This window comes from Leptosomus discolor, chromosome 3 (assembly GCF_034619465.1).
Source record: "Leptosomus discolor isolate bLepDis1 chromosome 3, bLepDis1.hap2, whole genome shotgun sequence".
Classification (NCBI taxonomy): Eukaryota; Metazoa; Chordata; class Aves; order Leptosomiformes; family Leptosomidae; genus Leptosomus; species Leptosomus discolor.
In genome coordinates this window covers 64433055-64451474 of record NC_141393.1, presented here as the reverse complement: position 1 = coordinate 64451474, position 18420 = coordinate 64433055, and positions in this window count along the sequence as shown.

Genomic DNA, 18420 nt, shown 5'->3' with positions numbered 1-18420 from the left:
GTAGTGCTTCTAGACATGGTTTAGTGGTCACGGTGGTATTAGGTCAATGGTTGGACTTGATGATCTTAGAGGTCTATGCCAAACAAATAATTCTATGATTCTCTAAGTATCTTTTTTTTTTTTTAAGTTCTTATTCCAGATTTCTTCATATTTTCTTCAGACTGAGGTTATTAAAAGCTGTGTTATGTCCTAAAGTCAGAATGGTCTTTTATGCAAAAGGACACTATATGTTTATCAAATATGGAAAAACCTGTAAATATGTATTTTTTCTGTTTTGTATAACGTAAGTAGTTTATGGTGTTACAAAACCAGATTAATTTGTAGTAAATCATGCACTTCACAGTAGTAAGAGTCTGACCTGACTTCCTGGGGACAAGGTTGATTCCTGGCACTTTTATCATGGGAGCATCAGCTCCAAAGCCCCAACAATTTTACAAAGCTCCTCAAATAACTGGTTTAAATTGCTACTAAATTATTTAGACAGGAGTTCTTTTTAATGGGAAATTTTGAACACATGACTGAATTCGAGGACATAAACTTCAGCTAGATTTTTCAAATAGAAGATACACACATTCTGTTCCAAGAATATGTAGAACTCACCTTTAATTTCCCTTCTGCATCAGTATGATGCCAAGCTGCTTTTCCATTTTATGTTGTAAAAAAGAAGCACAAGAGTAAATTGTACAAGGTTTTGCATGATCATATTCCAAGAGAGCCCAATTATTACTGGTGAGATTTTTGTCCATAGTCTCCATAGGTCTGAACATGGGTACATAAGTCACATATTCTCTAATTCGTTATTAAAAATAAAATGAAAACACAATTTGGAAGGTTTCTCTAAAAGTTGCCAGCATAACCTTTTCATATTTAAAGAAACAATACACAAAAATTAAATGGGTTTTTACTCTCTGCATGCCAGCTATGTGAATACTTTGTCTAAGGTGTCAAGTTCCTATGTTTCTCATATGTCCTCTGAAAATCGAGGCTGGTGGAAGCAATAATTTTTACCTATTTTCAAATTTGCCTTTTGAAAATAAGTACTTTGCCTACATTGGATTTAGGCAGAAGATTTTTTTCGCTAACAAATTTTGTTTCTTAGGCATACACTGCTGCATTGAATATTTTGTATAGAATGAACTATAGTCCTGACTGAAGCTTGTTGTGGTGTCAAGGTACAAAGAAACAATAAACTGGTAAAAAAATCAGTAAAAACAGTGAACTCTTTGTTTGACTTTGTGTTTTGAGAAAAAAATAATTATTAATATTTTAAAAATTACTTCTTTTTTTTTTTTTTTTTTTCCATTGGAATAGTTGCAGGATCCCTACTGACTTCCATATTTATCTTGAAAAACATTTTCAGTTGGTCAGTTGACTGAAACTTGGATTTCACAATTAAACTTAGCGAAAGATGAAGATCCTGAGCAGCATTTATTTCAGAAGTCATGAGTACAACACATTGTCCAGGAAAACCGTATGTTGCAGTTGACATAGCTCTTTACTGTTTGGTTTCTAATTAGTGGTGACCATTGCAGAGCTAATCGTTGTATAAATCAGTGGCAAACTTGTTCATTTCATAGCTGAAAATTCTATCATCTTAAGTTATTATTCTTTCATCTGCACAGGAATTAGCGTAGCAGTAAAGTCAGAAAGCAAACTATTCTTTCTACGTGGTTGGTTGTCTGTGAAGATTAAGTTATATTTTATGTTCAAGATGTAGCTTTAACTTTTATCTCCTATTTAGACAGACAGATAGATATTACTTAGCATACAGACAGCTTTTATAATGTCTGTTATAAAAATATATAAACCAAATAATACTAAAACTCACAAAATCTTTACATCCATAAAATATTCTGGAGTTTTGTACTGGCTATTGTTAATTTTTTCTGCATATATGCTCTATAATCGTATTTATATCTCTTGCTCCTTATTTAGAAAAAAATGCTGTGATTTGAAGTACATTATTAATGTGAATAGGAAAATTTCTGTATAGCTTGTAGAAACTAGTGATCATGAAAATATCGTAGCCTGGGAGTAGTTTATAAAGACTGCATGTCAGAGTCCTCTTTTTCTAGGCAGATTAGCAGACTTTTTGCCACATAGTTTTTTGGCTGTTGTTGTGTACATCTCTCTCAGGGACTAAGGCTTTCCTTGTATTGAATATTAACTGATTTTTTGTCACAAACAGTACTGGTAATAAGACTATTAAAGCATTAGCAGGTACCATTGAAATATTTAAAAAAAAAATAAAGTGGTATTTTAAAAGCAACCATTTAAATAATATCGATGCTTGTTTGTAGCATGATAATGCCCAAATGCTTACATCATGAAAAAAGTTCTGTTCTGAGTGCTACAGACTTACAAGTAACATATAGTTTTCATGCCAAAGTAGTGCACTCATCCTCCAGTAAAATATGTAGTGGAATTTTACATGTTGTACAGGAATGTATTTGGGTTTTGCTGTTTTATCAAGCACTATGTTGTGGGATTAAATTTCTTCTGCGCAATGCTAAGAAAAACACATTAATTGTAAAGTAGACTGCTTATGACATGCCAGAAGAACAGGCGTTTTCAGCTGACAAAGTAGGTCTCCACCAGTATTACCAGGAATTATGTCAAAAGTTAAAAAAACCCCAAACCTTTAAATATTATCAATATTCCAGATTAAATGTCAAATAAAATAGCAAACTTATAAATTGTAAAAAAGGATAATGATATCCTTCTGCTATGACTTAACCTGAGAAATATTTTTCATCCAGATAAAATAGTGCAGGGCCCAAATCACAGTGCTTATGACCAACTGTAGGCAAATCAATGTGGGAATTTATAGAGGCTGTTCTGAAGTCTCTTCGGTTTTCCAGCAGAAGGTATGCAGCTCCTTGCTGAACTGCTGAACAAGCAAGAGGAAGTTCTGCTCAGGTTGGTTTCTTTACTAGCCTTACAGTGTCACTGGACTGCAACTCTCCCTTTCCTTTGACAAAACATTATTACACATCTTTGTTATATCAGTCAAACTGCTTCAATCGTACTCTAAACTGTGCTGCTAGAAAAGCTTAGCAATTACCTCCAGCTTGTGCAGAATACAGTAGGGCAATTACTATGAGGTATGGGTGGAGATTTTTTGATCCTTCCTGCTGCTTTACTGTGCACAAACTGCTTGTTGACGTTTTGATGGAGTTCAAGGTTTTAGTCTTAATGTTTAAAGCCCTTAATAGAGTGGGTCACACTCTCTTGCTGGAATTCTGATCTTTAGGGAACTTTCATCTCACCTTTGGAGATCTGAGGGAAAAGGTTAATCGTTGCAAGGGGTAGAAAGAAAGCCTCAGTTCAGCTTACATCTTCGCAGCTGTGCCACCAGATCTATGAAATGTCTTCCTTTAAGAGGAAGAAGTAGCATGGACTTGGGCTCTTGAAAGAGGCATAAAGACTTTCTTTATCTTTACAGATATTGGGGAGGCACCTCTGATTCCTCTTGACTTTTTTTCCTTGAGGCTAAAGGTTGAAATAGAAAGAGCTTAGCACAGTTAGAGCTACACATCTGTACTTTCAGGATATGTTCTTATCATGGGATATATGGCAGATCATCTTCACGAAGCTGAGAACTTGGTTGCTTTCAAAACCAGAAGACCCATATTGTAGGATGAAAATGGTTCCTAAATCCTTTAAGTGGTCCTATATCCACACTATTTCTGTACTTTCATATCTTCACAGTAGGAACTGAACTTTTTTTATTAGTATGTCCTCAAAAAACTAAAATGCTCCATTTCTTTTTGACTCCTAGCATGTGTTTTGATATGAGGCAAAGTTTGCTTTAGGCTAAGAAGCCAAGAGGGTAACCAAATTTAGTTTGCTGTTTAGAGGACCTGTTTTTAGAATAATCCTGTCTTAACTGTAAGATGGCTTTGCAGTATATTAGAGCTCCAAGCAGCATCATTCTGAAACTATTAAAACTCAAAACTATGATTATAAAATTTAAAGAGCTGTAAGTGTGACAAGACCCTGAAAGATATGAAGGTGATAGTCTTTCTATTTCAAAACACAATTTCTGGAGGAATGTAATTTTAAAATGTCCATCTTTTGTGAAAAATTATTACAGTGGCTTGATTTGGAATTTGTATGTGACATCTCCAGATTCTTAATGAGTGTATGTTTCCATAAATGTTATGGTGAAGGATAATTTAGATGGTGAGTTAGCTAACTATTTCCCATGTAGAAAACTGGCTTCATGTCTTAGTTTAAGCCCATCCAGCTGGCAACAAAGCACAATGCAGCTGCTACCCCCTCCTTTGAGGGATGTGAAGGAAAAATTATAACCAAAAGCCAGGGTCGAGACAAAGGACAGGGAGGGCTTACCCACCAATTATGGTCACAGGCAAAAGACAGACTCAACTTGGGGAAAACAACATCAATTTAATTTAAATAACCACCACCATAAAGGATAGCGAGAAATACAACCAGGTCTTAAAAACACACCTTCCCCCACCACTCCCTTCTTCCTAGGCTCAGCTATGCTACCTCCTCCCCACAGCAGCGCAGGGGGGCAGGGAATGAGAGTTACAGTCAGTCCATCACAAGGTGCCTCTGTTGCTCCTTCCTCCTCAGGGAGAGAGGTCCTAGCGGTCCTACCCTGCCCCACCGTGGGGTCCGTCTCATGGGAGGCAGTCCTCCATGAACTTCTCCAATGTAAATCCTTCACACAGGGCTGCAACTCTCCATGACATGCTCCAGCACCAGTGCCTCTTGTGGGCTGCAGTCCTCCCAGCGATGGGCTGCTACAGCATGGGCTTCTTCAGAGTCACAGCCTTCTTCGGGCTAGTCCCCTGCTCCAGGCTGGGGTCCTCCACAGGCTGCAGGCCAAAGCCTGGGCCACCGTTGACCTCCATGCTCTGCAGGGGATCAGCCTGCCATCTCCCCACAGGCCACAGAGGAATCTCTGCTCCAGCACACCTCCCCCTCTCCTTCCTTTCTCACTGACCTGGGTGTCTGCATGGCTATTTATCTCACATCCCCCTCCTCTCTTCACTCACAAACAAAGAACTCACTTAACAGGTTCTTCCACTCTTAAATATATCGCAGTGGCACTGAGTAGCCTGGCCTTGGCCAGAGGTGGGTCTGAATTTGAGCCAGGGGTCTTCTAGAATCCTCTTATAGGAGCCACCTCTGTAGTCCCCCTCCCCACTACCAAAAGCTTCCCAGACACCAACCCACCACAGCTGGTATAAAGATCAGCATATCATCTGAAAAGCCACTTCTTTTCAAGATGTAGATAGAAATCTGAATGTTTGCTGTGGCTGTGTTAACCTGTAATCCATTTAATACCAGCAGCACAGCTGGAAATTTATTATTTAAGATTTCCTTTGACATAGCTTTTCAACCTGTCAAATTTTTGGTTGGGTACTTGTTTTTATGTCTTCTTTCTGGTTTCGTTTTCTATAAAAAGTCTGGAGAGAAGACTTCTGTGTGAATTTACTCAGGGGGCTAAGAACACACATAAAATAAAAATTGAAGGCCAGCTGCATTTGACCATGTTTCAGTGTTTGCAACCAAATACCTAGAATTTAGATAATGACTTAAGCATGACTGAAATTCTTACTCTACTGTTCCCCTGATCTTGTAGCAGTTTCACAAACCAGAGGCAAAATATCCCCACTGCAAAATGTTGAAATCATGTTGACCATTCATAGTAGGTCAAATTCAAGACTTGGTGTTGAGATGCAGTTCAGAAATACATAGTCTACTATTTAAGAAAAATAAAAGTCTTCTAAACCCATTTTTATTAAACCAGTGTGAAATGCAACACTCAGGAACTATATACCGTATAGATGTATTTATGTGGAACCTATTTTTATGATAACAATATTTTTTTTTTAATTACAAGCACAATAAATAGAAACATAGAATGGTTTGGATTGGAAGGGACCTTAAAGATCATCTAGTTCCAACCCCGCTGCCATGGGCGAGAACACCTTCCACTAGATCACGTTCCTTAAAGCCCTATCCAAGCCGACCTTGAACGCTTCCAGAGAGGGGGCATTCAAAACCTCTCTGGGAAACCTGTTCCAGTATCTCACTGCCCTCACAGTAAAGAATTTCTTCCTTGCATCTAATCTAAGTCTCCCCTCTTTCAGTTTGAAACTGTTACCCCTTGTCCTACCACTACACTCCCTGATAAAGAGTCCCTGGCCATCTTTCCTGTAGTCCCCCTTTACATACTGGAAGGCCACTATAAGGTGTCCCTGGCGCCTTCTCTTCTCCAGGCTGAACAATCCCAACTCTCTTAGCCTGACCTCATTGGAGAGGTGCTCCAGTCCCCTGATAATCTTTGTGGCCCTTCTCTGGCAGGCCCATGGCCCTGCTCGAGCAGGTTTGTGCCTTTCTTGTGTTGGGGTCTCCAGAGCTGGATGCAGTACTCCAGCTGGGGTCTCGTGAGAGTGGAGTAGAGGGGGAGTGTCACCTCCCTCAGCCTGCTGGCCACGCTTCTTTTGATGCAGCCCAGGATGCAATTGGCTTTCTGGGCATTGAGCGCACATTTGCTGGCTCATATTCGGTTTTTCATCCACCAGCACGTGTAAATCCTTCTCCACAGGGCTGCTCTCAATCCACTCATTTTCCAGCCTGTGTTTATGCTTGGGATTGCCCTGGCCCAAGTGCTGGACCTTGCATTTTGGCCTTGTTGAACTACATGAGGTTTGCATGGGCCCACCTCTCAAACCTGTCAAGGTCCCTTCCTTGCAGCATGTCGACCACACCACACAGCTTGGTGTTATTGGCAAACTTGCTGAGGGTGCCTTTGATCACACTGTACATGTCATCAACAAAGATGTTAAACAGCACTGGTCCCAATACTGATCCCTGAAGAACACTACCTGTCACTGTTCTCCGCTCAGACGTTGAACCATTGACTAAAGGCTTTGAACACCAGCTTCCATTCACCTTGGTTCTTTATATAAAATTTCCTTTATTTTTGTATGGTGTAAATAATGTCAAATGATAGGGCAGTGGGAGAAGAATTTTGAAATTCTAGAATGCTTGTAATCTGAACTCTCAGTATCTAGTAGGCATTAACAGTTTTTATGCTGTATAGATAAAATTCTGTTGCAATTCTTCTATAAACCAGCAGTCACTACTAAGTTGTTTGCTGTTATTGCACATCATTTAAACTTCTTATGTTTTTTTAAAAAATAATTCATCTTCCCTTTTTTTTCCTTTCCTTCTGATATAAATATTTTATTTACAAATTATAATTCAATTATAACTCAACCCTCTCTTGTTTGCATAAAAATTTATTTTAGCCCTGGACAGCATGAGAGGATTATAGATGAAAACATTGGATAATAAGGCAGGATACAAGAATTATTTTTATTTATGCAAATGAGGATTTTATTGCAATGAGCACAATGTGTTTAAGTTCTGAGTGGCTTTAAAATCAAATTTATTTTTGTGGGTGTAAGGACATAAATGAAGTTTACAAGAAGGACAATATCAGCATTCTCTTTCCTGTAGTAATACTACTGTAAATTTTGAACAAATGGAAAATGAGCTGAAGAGAAAGTGAGATTAATTTACACCTTCTCCTCACTAAGCAGTCTGTAAAGAGTGTGAAAGATATTACAATACAATCTTAATGTTTAGCATGAAGCCTAACATTAATATTTTTTACCTATGTACTTAAATGACTAGGCACAGATAATGAAAGCAGTCATCTGAGAAACAAACTTAGTCTATCTTTTTAAATAGTATTACAAAGGTTTTGTTTCCTACACCTGCACTTTCAAGATCTCTCCTATCATGTTGTGTGTATACTCTTGGTGTCCCCCGCAACAATCCGTTTTTTTGAAAGCAGCCTTCCAGATGTCTCTTTGTAATAACAAAGCTAATTTTTCATTAGCACAACTTAGTGAAAAATGCATCTTGAACAGTTCACTCCGCAAAACTAACTGTCAGCAAGAATACGCTATATAATATATATGCTAATGTATCAGTCATAATATATTACAAATATACTTTGCTAACTGCTTGTTATTATTATTTATTATTTGCATCAATATCACTGGCCTGTTATAAACTTTACTTACTATGCATATAACCATATCATACAATTCCATGAATAAATTTAACAAGCTGTCTTACTGAGAAACCATTTCAAAACTTCACTCCTTTAGAAGTCATAACTTTTAATTTCCAGTATAAACTTTGTTCAGTTAGTGTTAATTCTTTGTTCTGATCATCACTCTGTTTATCATACTGTCTTTTCTATTTGCTTCCTGTCTCAGCTCGAATATTCTATCCAACTAAAAATTATAATGATCTAAAAAAGTCTTGGGACACCTTATGTAGTCAGATGATGTATCTTATAAAGTGGCAAAAGTTATTTTGGTTTGGTTTGATTTTTTTACTTCTGGGACTGAAGTAATGGAAGAGTAGTATGGCACAACTTTTTTGTTTTGTTTTGTTAAGAATACAGAAAAATATTCATAAACTGTTTTGAGATATTACTATCTACTTATTACTTGATAGTGTACGGTCATTCATAGAAAATTTTATTTTGACAAAAATTTTGTTGATGGTTTTGTACAGTGAGAGAGTTAAAGGTTGAAGACGACACAGTAATTATTTAAACCCCAATCAAATTTAAAGCAACAGAATAATAAGCCTGTTAACAAAAAATGCTGAAACTAAACATACCATGAAAACTGACAGATATTTATAGGAAAATTATGTACTATTACATAGAGCATCTGGCGTTGATCTAGTGTTAGAGTACATCGATATACACACTTCTATATTTAGAAGAATATATGCCAAGGTGGCAGCTTGATTGAGACTTGCAACTAGAGGCTTCTTAAAGCTTACAAAATATGTAAAATTAGGGTAGTATTTCTCTTGGAAATTTGAAATAGTATTTTTCAAGTAGAAGATAGCATCTAACCAGGATTCATTAGATATTTGCAAGTAAAAATGCATAATGCATCCTTTTAATATTTTATTTTCCAGGCAATCATATTATTTTGAATGCTACATAAAAAGTTATTAAAATCCCATATTGATTTGTATGAGAATTTGACAATGTTGTAAGCAGTATTGTAGGGAAACTATAAGATAAAACTTACTAGAAAAATTAGCTGCAAAGATACTTTCAGGAAAGAAAATAAATACTAAGGAAAATAACCTGGTTTACAAGTAACATGATTTGATATTTAAAGACCCTGGTGAAAGCTGACATCTGGCCTTTTCTGAATACATTCTAAAAGAATCACAGACAGCTTAATTTAGAAACTGGCAAATTGTTTTCTCGATTGAGTTAACTTTTCTTGAAGAAAAGATACAGAAGATTTTAGCTGGTCACAGTAAATTGTTCATAATATACATTTGAATATATAATAGCAATGTAGGATTCATGCTTTGATTTCATGACTTATTTAAAGTGAACAATGCGTGGGTTATTCTCAAAGGGAAATGTATTTCTCTTCCTCTCAGCCCTGATCACATGCATGGTCCCCATCCCTCATGCCAGCACTGCCACTCATGCGGGAAGCTATACGAGAAATGATCTAACCGAAATCTTATGAACCAGAGTGCAAGTCTCAGGAAGAAACCATCCATTCAGGCAGCAGCCCACATTTGCATCAGTTTTAAGTTACTGGGACATTGCAGGCACAGCTGCAATTTTTGCTAGACAAAGATTTATGTGAATTTCTACATGCATTTACACATAAAGAATATGCTTATACCTGGAAATTATAAATATGCAGAATTCCGTAGTCAATCTATTTTCAGGCTGGTTTTTTTTTTTTTCAAAATACTAAACTTTCTGGCCAGTATAGAAATTGCCTGAACTAGCAGTACTTATATGAGAAGGTAAATAATTCAATATTAACTGAAATAAATCTTCTATGATTAAGCTCTAGAGGCATTTTTTTTGTTGTTGCCAAAGATTCCTTTATGTTAGAAGTAGATTTCATTTTGCAAAGAGAGCAATAATTTCTGATTATTTTTTACTTTTAACAATTAATTTAGTGTTCACAAGCACATTTACTTGCAAAGGTAAAGAAAAAGCAGTGACACACAGCAAGTCATGCCACATTGTTCTTAAAAGCTAAGAAAATAAAATAAAAATTATAGTTAAGCATGGTCAGTTACTGAAGCTGAAGAGACACACAGAGATAAAGGAAGGTAATGCCCTGGTTCTGAGACCTACAGAGCACTGCTGTACAAAATACACAGATATATCTGTGTATCATAAACAACTAGCCTCCGAATGACCCCTGTGTTCAGCTCTCAAACTGCTGTAAGCAAAAATTTCTGTATAGGTCACATGCAGACTAATGAAGTAATCCTTTTCAGTTTACTTTAGTAGCAAGGTTCCTCCATGACTTGCAGTGGAACACATATATGGTGGAAAAAAAAAATGTTGTAACTTCAGGTCTATCTCAATAATTCACTCTCTGAAACTTCTGGCTTAAATAATTGTCCTGGGTTTGGCTAGGACAAGGTTAACTTTCACAAGAAGCTGGGAGGGGGCACAGCCAGGGCAGCCAAATTGAACTCCCCAAGGGGTATTTGATACCATACTGACCGTACTGACATGCTCAATATATAAGGGCGGGGCATGGGAGCAGGCGGGGGAACATATGAGACATGGAAAGGCAGGTCTCAGGATCTGGGTGGTGAGCCACTGGGTTGTGTGTTACTTGCTGTATATATTATTTCATTGCTGTTGTTGTTATTACCGTTGTTTCTTCTCTCCTTGTGTTGTAACATTAAACTGTCCTTATCTCAACCCACAGGGTTTTACCTTTTCATCCCGATTCTTCTTCCCACCCCGGTGGGAGGGGTGAGCAAGTGGCCACACGGTGCCCTGCTCCCAGCTGGGCCTAAATCACGTCAATAATAAATGAGCCTTCTCTACCCACAATTGTTAACAGAATGTATTGAGTTTTTTTCCAAACTATTAGCTCACAGAATATTCAGGACTTACATTGCTTTTGAATGATATCTTTGCTAGTAAGAAACTAGTACCAAACTTTGGATTTTCATCCTTTAAAACCATTGACTTGCAGTTGCCATATGAAAAGTGCAATTGATTTCCACTTAGCTATAATGGAGTTTATGCCTAGGTTATATTGAATGGAGTGAGAGATGTGGAGTGAAGTGAATCACAGTTCCAATGCTCGCTCCATCTTGTATGGTGCATGGAGGGATGTTAATCCTTGGGAATAAAATTCTCATGTTTCTCTCCACTTAATTCACTGCTAGCATTGTCTAGCAGAGTCAGTAAGGCATGTTTTCAAGCAGAAGCAACGAGTGGATAATCAACCATAAAGCTTCTCTAATGAATTAAATTACGCAGTGATTCTTATTTTTCCAGACAGTAGTCCCTGATATTGACCAGCCCATGGACAAGAGCAAGTAACTTGATCTCAGTTGATGTTAGATATTGCTTTCCTATTCCCTCTATCAGCAAAGAATTTTGAAGCCATAGATTGGAACTATTTCAGACTATTGGATAGTCTGAAATACATTTGAAGAGGTCAAGAAGTGTTATTGAAAGTCTTCTGGGAAAGATTCACTACTCCTATGAAAGATAAAACACATAAAACAATGCCTTATTTCAAAGTATATTTCCTTTGCTCATTCAAAAAAGTGCTTTAAAAAGGTCTGAAAGAAATTTTTAGCAGCTTCTGTCATGTTACTGTCATGGTTTCTGTTGTTGGGTTTTATTTGCATGGCACCAATACTTTGCATACGATGCAGATCTAAGTTTTGAATTAGTTGCTTTTACTAGTGTGCTTGTGGTTTTGTGTTTAATGTACTAAATTCAAGATTTTATCATCCCATCTTGAACTGATTTGAAACTATATTGATCAGCTAACTTATTTTTCCTTTTTTCAGTTAAATCTTGGATACAGACAATTGCATTGTAATATTACTTTACAGTAATATTACCTTACTGGTTTTTTCCACTTCTCTCAGTTCTTTTAATTGGAGGAGGAAGGTATTATGGATGTGTCTTAATGTACGTGTTTTTTTTGCTTTGGAAGCTTCTTTTTCTTCCTTGGTTTTTGATTATTTTCTTGGGTTTTGGGTTTGTTTGAGTTTTTGTGCTTGTTTGTTTGTTTTAAGATACAGTGCTCTGAACAACATGCTGGGCTTGATTGTGGGCCGTTTTTTTTTTTTTTTTTTGCTAGACTTCTGCTGAAACATGCTAACAATCCAGTACAGAAAGATTTTTCCCAGCAATATGACTTTTTTTTTTTTTTTTCTGAGATATTTCTGTGAATGTTCTGCTTTGTTTCAATCAACTTCTATTTTGTTAACCTTTGACAATGAATCAGTCAATTTTATATTTTTGCATGTCTATGTTCAGGAAAATTCTCTGTCCATGACTTAAGTTTTCCATTTTATATAAGAATTTGTTTCAGTATTCTTTGCCTATGTTATATGAGGTAACAACTGTGTGATAAAAGAAATTTATTTTCAAATTGGAATTTCACAGATGCCTGGATACACTGATATACAAACCCTTCTCCTTGTAGTACTCCTGTCCAAAGAAGAGCAACGAAGCTGGTGAAGGATCTGGAGGACGAGTCTTATGAGGAAAGGCTGAGGGAACTGGTTTTGTTTAGCCTGGAGAAAGGGAGGCTGAGAGGAGGAGACCTTATGGCTCTCTTACAACTGCCTGAAAGGAGGTTGTAGTGAGGTGGATGTTGGTCTCTTCTCCCAAAAACAAGTGATAGGATGAGAGGAAACGGCCCCAAGTTGCACCAGGGGAGGTTTAGATTGGATATTAAGGAAAATTTCTTCACAGAAAAGCTTGTCAAGCATTGGAACAGGCTGCCCAGGGGAGTCGTTGAATGGAGTTATTTAAAAGAAATGTATATATGTAGATGTGGCTCCTAGGGTCCTGTGGTTTAGTGGTGGAGTTGGCAGTGTTAGGTGTACAGCTGGACTTGATGATCTTTAGAGACCTTTCCAACTGTCCTGGGTTTGCCTAGGATAGGGTTAATTTTCACCAGAAGCTGGGAGGGGGCATAGCCGGAACAGCCAAACTAAGTAGCCAAGGGGTATTCGAGACCATGCTGACGTCATGCTTAGTATATAAAGAGGAACGGCTGGAAGGCGCGAGGTGCGGCGCAGCAGGCGGTCTGAGCGGTGAGCTGTTGCATGCCGTGTCTCTCGCTGTACCTATTATTTCATCAGTGAAGTTGTTGTTATTGTTGTTTCTTCTCGCTTTGCTTTGTTCCATTAAACTGTTGTTATCTCAACCCGCGGGATTTGGACCCTTTTCTCTCAATTCTCCTCCCCACCCGCCACGGGGGGCAGGGGTGAGCGAGGGGCCGCGTGATGCCACGACACAAATCTAAATGATTCAAAGTTTCCACATTTTTCATATTTCAATAGGAAACAAAGAGTTTTCAAGTCTGTCAAACTATAATGACCTCATGTCAAAGCTAAATACCTGTTTTATATGAGTAGTGGTTTTTTAAGGATCTATTTATACCTTCAGTAGGAATCATGATACTCTGAGGCTGACAAACTATACAACTTAGGGATTTGATGCCAAGTTTTTTTTAAAAAAAAAAAAAACTACAAAGATTTCCAGAATATTTAAGGGGTTTATGAAAATATTTTTATTACATTTAAAATTGTAAGGTAAAATTATAAATAGTATTTTCTCTTTTACATTGTTAAAGATTTGCTTCATGCAGTTGGATTTGTGTAGGAATAGTGGTTAAAAATAAACGGTTTCTGCAGGATATAATCAAGAAAGCTGGGTTCTCAATCATAGTTTAATTTTTTGCACATACAGTAGACCACCTCTGAGAACAAAATGTGTTGATGCTTTTTTGCTTTTTCCATTCCAAGTTTCTTAAAAATTAATCTTTCATTAAATGCTGCTGGAGTCACAAAATTCCTCAGGAACACTGAAATTCAAACCTGCAATATGCAAAGATGTTCTGATTAAATTTTAGATGGTTTTGCATAGCTTTATTTTTCTGTGACATTCTCCAAAATTATAGTCTACTTCAGATCCACAGTCCTTCACCGCTGTTTTTCTGTGCTCATAGCTCTTACATTCTATCAAAATTACTTATGAGGAATGTGTTGGATTTTCACATTGTCAAGTCTATAACATACTCTCATAGAATTCCCAGTACTCTTCAGTATCATTAATCCATTGCTTTGATGACATGTATGTGTGATATTTTGACTTAGTTCTTATTTTTGAAAAGTTGTTTTTACAGGGGTGTCACCAGTAGATTCACAATATTAAAGAAAGGAGAGAAAAGGGTCGTGATGGAAGGAACAACTGTTTGTAATTCATGTGTACTGTATACTTTTTTTTTAAAGGTGTTGCTAGAGTAAGAAAGGGAAGGTTGCCAATTTGACCCCCAGGAAAGAGCTGGGGAGTAGTTTCAAAAGCTCACTTCCCCAGGGAAACAGTGTTGCTTTGGACAGGAAGACCTGACAGTGATTTTCCCTTTTTACTATGGAGTAGTGATTTGTACTTGAGCTTGATCAGCGATTGTAGTCAGCCTGACAGCCTCAACTATTAGGTACTTAGGCAGCCAAAGGCACTAGAGCTTTGCTTCCCACATGCTCAATGTAGTTGTCTTTTGGAAGCAGTCAATGAACAGACATTGCCCCTAGACCACAGGGAAGAGAACTTGTCTCTAACTTTTGCCTTCCCACGGACCATACCTGTACTTAACAAAGCACGTATAGCAGATAGAGTGACCAATACGGGTCTTTTCTGGTGAAGTCAATCCAGCTGAACAAGAATCTCATTGAGTGTGAATTTGTCAATGAACAAACCCACTCCTCCAAAATCCAAGATCATATTTCCTGTTCAGTGTTTCTCTAATGAGATTCATAAAAAAGTTCAGGTTTCAAGAACCTTCTAGGGTCATCCTTCCAACCTGTGCTGAAAGAAAATCAAATTAGATCAGGTTGATGAAGGACTCAGATTGAGTCTTGTACACCTCTAAGGCTGGAGAATTCATACTGGACATCCTGGACATCTTTCAGTATTTGATCATCCTCATAGTAATTTTTTTTTCCTTATATCTGATCAGAATTACCCATGTTCCAACCTACACCTGTTGCTGCTCATCCTGCAGAAGTGCCAGATCATTTTATTTGACCTTCTGATTACACTTTTACTACTATACCTCTGGGTGTGGTTGGCCTTTGTATTAGGTCTGGCTCAGATGGAGTTAATTTTGCCCATAACAGCCCTCATAGTGCTGTGCTTTGTATCGGTATCTAGAAAGGTGTTGATAACATACACAATATTTTGGCTACTGCTGAGCAGTGCTTGCACACCATCAAGGCTGTCTCTCCAACATTCCCCTCTCACCAGTAGGCTGGGGGTGGGCAAGATCTTGGGAGGGTACATAGCCAGAACAGCTGACCCAAACTGACCAAAGGGTTTTTTCCTTACCATATGACTTCAGATCAGCAATAGAAGCTAAGAGAAAGGAGGAGAAATGGGGCATTTGTTATTACATCCTGAAGGGAACCACTATGCATACTGAAGCCTTACTCCCCAGGAAGTGGCTGGACATCACCTGCTGATGGGAAGTAGAGAATAAATCTTTGTTTTCCTTTGTTTCTATGCATCGCCTTTGCTTTTGCTTTTTTTAAACTACCTTTATCTTGACCCATGAGGGTTTTTTCATCTTATGTTCTCCCTGCCTTGTCCTGCTGAGGAGGGGAATAATAAAGAGGCTTGGTGGACACCTGGCATCCAGCCAAGGTCAACCCACCACAGCCTTCTTTGCTGCAAGGGCACATGGCTAATTCAGGTTTATCCTATTGCCTCAAATAACCCCCAGAGCCCTTTCTAAAGAGCTGCTTCCAAGACAGTCAGTCCCAGCCTCTACTGTATGGAGTTATTTTTTCCCACATGTAAGATTTTAAATTTGCTTTTGTTAGACTTGATAGTGTTTGTGACAGCCACCTCTCCAGCTTCCTGCATATTCAGGTCACTCTGAATAGCAAATCTCCAACATATTGACCTCCCCAAACTTGGTGTTGTCCACAAGCTTGCTGAAAGTTCATTCCATCCCATTATCCCAGGCTGTGAAACATTGAAAAGTATTGGTTCCACTATTGATCCTTGAGGATAGGATTGACACCATAATATGTTTCATGGCCTATGAAATCTGGGATTATGGTCCTAGTTTAACCCTCTGCACCTGGTGTTTTGCTGTTTATTTAATTAAATTATTTAATTAAACTATTTTTGTTTAATGATTTCTCTTTGAAAAGTTTTGCTTTTGCCATCCTGTGATGAAGACATGCATAGAAAATTCTAGGTCCCAAGGATCCCAAATGTCCCCAATGCACACCCTGCTTCCTGGAAGGACATATGAGAATGTGAAAGACTCTACTTGTAAAAACTTGAAGGCCTGAACAGCCAAGGGAACTGTAAAATTTTTCTCAGTGCCAGTGTAGGTTGATGTTCTGCAGTCTTCTGAGGATATGTAGGCTTTAACCTTTCTGGGAAGCTTTCTGATATTTCCCAGGAACAAATCTAGTGTTCTATTCAACAGCTTCCTCTATAAAAGGTCTTGGACAGTCTGCAGTAAAAACTTTCTCATTAATTCTGGATTCCTAACCACTTGAGAGGAAATCTTTGTTTATAGGTTTTGTTTGTTAGAGTCTTTTGAGGTTAGTCCATTTTATGGTTGAAGCTAAAATGGGTGAGCTTGTATATGGGTAAATTTTATATCGTAACACTGGCTGTAAGGGAGAGTCAGAGACGGAGATGCCTTTATACTAACTACAATGAAATACGTGATCTTGCCTCAGGTAGCAGATGATGTGTTCAGTCTGTGTGTGCACATATGCATAGACTGCGTTTCAAAGAAAACCACTTAATGGTAATCAACCCTTTTATTTGTTGCTGCTTACTTCAAGAGTGGAAGTACTATAAATACTTATCATGTATAGAATAAATATTACAGAAGATAAAATATTTTTTTTTTCCATTTCATGACACTTACTCTTTTAATTGACATATAATGGTTTTATAAAATCCTAATGGGGTGTGATTCATGTTTTCTCGATGCCGGTGGAGCTTTGTGGGGTGACTTTGGTCCTCCATATGGAACTGATTTCTGAATAGAGGTCTGCGATGGGGAAGCATAATAGCATTTCAATCACTGTCAGAAGTTAGAGTGGTTAGTCCAATCATAACCTCACAGTAATTACATTGAGGATTGGGTTAATTTTTGATCATTCTCTCACTGTAAGACACATTGTTTTAATGTACACACTGACACATTGAGATGAGTCATTTATGAGGGGTGATGGACCCTGTTGCCGTTAAGTTTTAATGTATTATTAATTTTCTAGGCAGATGTAAAACAAGGACTATGATATTCTGTTCTTCATTCCCAAGGTTGACTTAAAAGTCAGTGACCTCTCTTGATTGAGTGGTCATTAAAATAGTCTATGCTATGGTCATTTTAATCTTCAGAGTATATATATATATATATTAGGAGTTAAAAAGAAATAATGCAAATTTTGTCTTAAGGTTCCAGCTTATTAATTTCTACAGTAAAATAATGTATAGACTTCTCTTCAAATGTACCTGAGAGAACCTTTTAGGTTCCTTTGTCTCCTTTCTACAAGGTGAAATTCTACCAAAAATGATTGCATAACAGTAAAAGCATTTGAGGCATTTGATCTGCAAAAATTTAACCATATTCAATTTTTACGCATTTAAATTACACCTCTCAGCTGGACATTTTTGTGACGGCAAGAAAAAAAGAAAGTGTTTGACCATATAATAGAGAGGATTATATATAAGGTGGAATGATAATGTCCCCAGAGGTTTAAGATCAAAGGAGGTGTAACGTCATTGTGCAAAGCGGCTAGTGCAGATTGTGTTTCCCGGCCCATTCCTTGACTGTGAGTACAGCTTCTGATCTGGGACTGGTTGCACAGATGCTCATGGACAGAGTGTTGACTAGAGGAAACAACACAACTAATTTATTGATATCATCAGCAGAGGGTTAACCTTCACATGGGGAATCTAACCCCTTGAACAGGGTTTCCAGGTGTTATACAGGGGACAATGGCAATCTCCACCTCTAACATCCTTGGAATGATATTTTCAGCTGGATTGGCTGAGACTCACCCAGCTGTTGTTCTGCTGATATGTGGGAACAGATTCTAATATCAATTTAAAATTATGTGCATAGAATTTTGTCAGTTCTCTTGTTTACAGCAGGAACTGTGTGGTGTCTCTTAACCTTCCTGGTCTTTTTCCTCCTCCAGGGAGTTCATAAACACATCCTGGTATGCAAATGGTGCTTTCAGCTGGTCTAAGCACAGGAGAAGCTGCCTGTGGCAATTCCCCAAAACTGCCTCAGATCCCTCACAAAGATTTCCTATACCCATTATTCA